General features: G+C 36.7%; 1 long non-coding RNA gene across 1 annotated transcript; it reads right to left on the reverse strand.

Annotated features, from left to right (window-relative positions):
• Positions 1-2,140: 2,140 nt before the first annotated feature.
• On the reverse strand, positions 2,141-4,489 carry LOC113338979. The gene is made up of 4 exons (XR_003354901.1): positions 4,161-4,489; positions 3,342-3,668; positions 2,900-3,040; positions 2,141-2,676 (listed from the first exon to the last, which is right to left on the reverse strand). It is a non-coding gene; the product is annotated as an uncharacterized LOC113338979 (long non-coding RNA).
• Positions 4,490-4,693: the final 204 nt, after the last annotated feature.

Genomic DNA, 4,693 nt, shown 5'->3' on the forward strand with positions numbered 1-4,693 from the left:
ACCGCTACAGACACTAGCCTACTCCAAGCTAACTTCGGACTGGACTGTAGTTGAACCCCAATCAAGCTCCCACTAATCTAAGGTACAATTATGCTCCTACGCCTCTAATCCCAGCAGGATACTGCACACTTGATTTCCTTAGCCGATCTCACCCACAACCAATCTCAAGCAAATCAATATGATTGTACTCGTACGATAGAAGATGCAAGATCATATCACACAACTACGATAAAAGTAGTATCGGTCTGGTTTCACAATCCCAATGAAGTGTTTAAGTCGTTAACTTGGTTTTAGAAGAAGAAAACCAAAGGTTAAAGGAATACTAGATGTCTCCTTTATATAGTCTTTCAAATCAGGGTTTTCAATCAATGTTAGCTTAGTAACAAAGCATTCAATATTCACCGTTAGATGAAAACCTGATTTAGATTCAAGCTAATATTTCTCCACCGTTATATCGAAAACTTAGCTTGTTACACACACTTGATAATGCACGCTTCTAGGTTTGTTAACCGTACCCAAACGTATGCACTTGTTGGTTCAACAATAGTTAACCAAAAGGTTAGCCATATGACCATTTCATATAACCATGTTCTTCTTCACCATAACTAGTTCAAATGACTTCAAATGAACTAGTTAGAGAGTTGTTCAATTGCAAGGAAATCTCATGTACTACACAAGACACAATTGAAGCAAAGATGATTTGATTCACTTGAATCGGTTCATGAACTTTTATAGCCACGGTTTGCAAACTGCATTCTTTAGTCTTTTTAGGTTTAAGTTCAGAAATCATCTTCAGATATATAACCTTCTCAAGTCGCAAACTAGGTTCGCGGACTTAAGTTACCGGGCAGAGTTTACAAACTCCAGCAGAAATTCTCGGGTATGAGAACTTCGCCGGTTCGCGGACTTAGCTTCACGCAAGTAGTTTGTCAACTCCAGCATAAATTCCCGGGTTTGAGAACTTCGGAAGTTCGCGGACTTGGCTCACGCCATTCTTCCGGTTCTCTTGATCAAGAAAGTTCGCAAACTTTGGTTCAAGGAATAGGACTTATACATAAATGTTTTCCACAACAATGCTTATGTCCACTATTGGTTATGTAATCTAAACTCTCATTTCAATCATTGAAACATTCTTAGAGGACGTTATACAGTTGTTACACCATTTCTCGTCAAAGCAATTTTCAAAGTGATTGAAACATATCATGACTTTCGTCACTAGGTAAAGATAAACTTGGTTAAAGAGAAAAGCTTGCCAACACATATTTCGAGATATAGATAGGCGAGGTATACTCGGCTCGAAATACCAAATGTGTATAATCCAAGTCTATATATATAGGATACGACTTCTTGTCTCAAAGAGTAGGAGATAGAGTAGATAGACTTTTGAGTGATAGATAAGTTCAAGTCTTCACATACCTTTTTGTCGAGAAGTTCTACCGGTTCTTTGAATAGTTCTTCTTCTTGTATGATGAATCGCCATGAAGTCCTTGAGCTCAACTACACTTTCTATCCTAGTCTGAGACTTAGCTATAATAGACTAGAAATCAAGACGTATAGTTTTGATCACTAACATTGACAAACATGCTTGAGATAGCAACGTATGCGAGTTCGACCGAGCAATGCTCTAACAAATCTATTGAGAGTTTTTATCATCATCGTTTGTTTTTACCATATCTAGGGTTTATGAATGGTTCTTAGATTGATTTGGAGTGCACACTAGATTGATATGTTGATTGTTTTATTGCTAGTAGAAGTTAGGAGATAAGTAATCGTCGAATAACTCTTTACACAAGTAGAAATCACGAGATCTTACAGAGGGATTCTGTGGAGGAATCATGTGTAAAAACAACACCAGCAAATAAACCTTGAGCTAAGAGTTTAACTACTGGATCTAATTCACGAAGCTTAAAGCGTTCGATTGGATTACACTTTGAGTGAACTACTACTTGGTGGTTCGGTTAAATAGAATATGATAATAAAAAACTTCTGTATCCGTGGTACAAGGAGTTTTAGGGATAGCACTGAGCTAGATGCTATTCTACGGTTGGTGATGAATGGTTCTTACGAACAATAGATAAGTATTCTAATCCTGTTAATGCTTGGTAACGGCGAAAGATTCCTTAATCATCATGTTCTTCTTTATTGTCTTTTTATTTATCTTACAACCAAAACCCCCTTTTGTGTTATTTACTTTAGGGTCAATTATAAAATGGTCCTACTTTTTATAATACGGTTACAAAAGGGTCATACTTTTGTAATTGGCTTACAAAATGGTCATGTTCTGTCCGACATAACTGCTGGGGAAAAAAACGGTGTTACTTGTCCCCAAAATACCCCCTCTTTTAACTCAAAGATTTAACTGCAGTTAAACCATCAGACCTGGCAACTTTTATGCAATCCTGAAGACAATCATCTTCCTGTTTTTTTATACACCTGCAATGGCCTGTGACATTGTCTTATACACTTGCAATCCCACCACCAGACCTTCCTCCAAACTCTACATCTTGAACCTCATGATCCTCTACCGCTCATATATGAACGTGTAGTTGATGGTGTTGCCTGTGATGCTGAAGCTGAAGTCATTGTAGGTGAAGATGATGTTGCACCAGCAGAAGATGACATGATTCTGCCTTCTCCCTGTAGCACTGCCTTCTCCCGCCATAGCAAGTACAGTTCCTGTACACAATGGTAGTCATCAGTTTTGTCTTGATTGTAGAAATGTTAGTGATCCGTTTCTGAACCTATTTAAGTGATTGATTACGGGATTTGACTAATTAACACGTAACTATTCCGTATCGTACAGTAGTATGACAACACAAATACAATTTCCGAAGAGTGAACAGAGGAATTCATGGTTTCAAAATGACATAACAACTAGACTTGAGAATATTTGGCGTACCGCAAACATAGGAATTGCATAATTCAATAAAGGCTTGCTTCTTTCTCAACTTCTCATATTGGCTCAAACATTTGCTGAACAAATGTCTTGTACTTGGGATTCTTTTGAAACAATATGTCTTGCAAGCATTAAACCACTAACCTGAGAAGAGAGCACAAAGAATTTTTAAAAATGTTTTATGATTATTTTGAAACTAAGAATGTCAGCATCACAAAATAGCTGAAAGAACCTACAAATACCCAGTACAAGATAGAACATACTATATGAGCAAGGTCTTGAAACATACACTGAAATTTTAAAGAAACCATTTAGTCAAACAATAGCGCAGGTTCACATGGTTGCTAGGTGCACAATTGAAAATGAGCTAAAGATAACATGTGTTAAAGAATCAATCTGACCACCTAGTGGGAAAGCTAAAGAAAAAAAAATGAAATTAAGTTACCTTCCAAAATGGTGGAGAAATATGCAAACACCAAACACTTAAAAATACTGGTGGTATTGTTGTAGACGTGAATTGGCAGGTGATGATGCTATGCAGGTAGGTAATAGAGCTTAATCTCTCCGTACAGTCAACCAACTACATAGCAGAACAACGACAAGCTATGTTCTCTCCAACTAATTTTCCAACCCCCGAAAGTCTTAGAATTTCGAACACAAACTCCTTGTCCCCAACTTACTCAAACACACCACAGGATTTAAGAGAACTGAAGTTGCATGCGGCCTCAAACTTCAAAAAGGATTACATTGCAAAATTTGCGCCAATTGGAGTCTGTTCAAAAAATGGAGCAAATCAGAAAGATGCATCACCATACATAAGAGGAAAACATAATTTAGTTCAAGTATCATTTCCTTGAAAATAGAAGGAAAACCACAGTTCATTTCCTTTTGTTTACTAAATCAAAAGCAAATATAAATGACAGATACATATGAAAATCCAAGTTTTTAGGGATCAAAAAGAAACTGGTAACTCAGAAAGAACCATTTTCCTGTCCCATGAGTTCTTTTTAACCTGCAATTTCGAATCAGAGACAAAGCCATTCTCCCAAACACAACTAAAATTATCATACATCACCAAATCAGCACAACCTAAAACTAGGGTTTCAGAAAATACAATTTACACAATCAGTTACTAACACAACAAACAATTGTAACAGTTGACATTTATTCTAAAGCCCTAATTCACAAAAATTAGGGTTTATGAAAACAATCCCGATTTCTGAAAATAATTTGAAATGCACAATATGGGTTCAAGATTACCAACCTCATTAAGTTTGTAAATATGTTGACGGTCTCTTGAAAGAAAACTATGATTTTGAACAACCAGTTACCATGTTTTCAACCCGTATCAGTCATCAAATACCATGAGAGTGAAACAAAGCCATAAACACGAACTATGTGAGCAAAGACCTCACTCGAAACTGTTTCTTCCTAACTCAATCGAACACTGTTGCAGAAGGTTAGAGGAGAAGAGAAAGGGAAAGAAACGGCCGTATGTAATGAAGAAGGAGATGAATAACCTATTATAGTCTGGTTTTGTAGTGATTGATCCAATCCTCCGAAACTCTCCTCGAGACGTTACTATACCCAGTCTATGGTACTAGATCTATTATAGTTAACTTGATGACAAATAGGTAAATTGAGCACCTGATTTAACTCTGATTTTTGAGGACCCACCGACTTAACTCCTCTATAAACGGAACTATGACCATTTTGTAAATGGTTTGTAGCAGTAGGATCTACTTGTGAATCGGGTCTTAATAGTAGGACTTTTTCTTACATTTTTCTTTACTTTAT

This window comes from Papaver somniferum, unplaced genomic scaffold (assembly GCF_003573695.1).
Source record: "Papaver somniferum cultivar HN1 unplaced genomic scaffold, ASM357369v1 unplaced-scaffold_19, whole genome shotgun sequence".
Classification (NCBI taxonomy): Eukaryota; Viridiplantae; Streptophyta; class Magnoliopsida; order Ranunculales; family Papaveraceae; genus Papaver; species Papaver somniferum.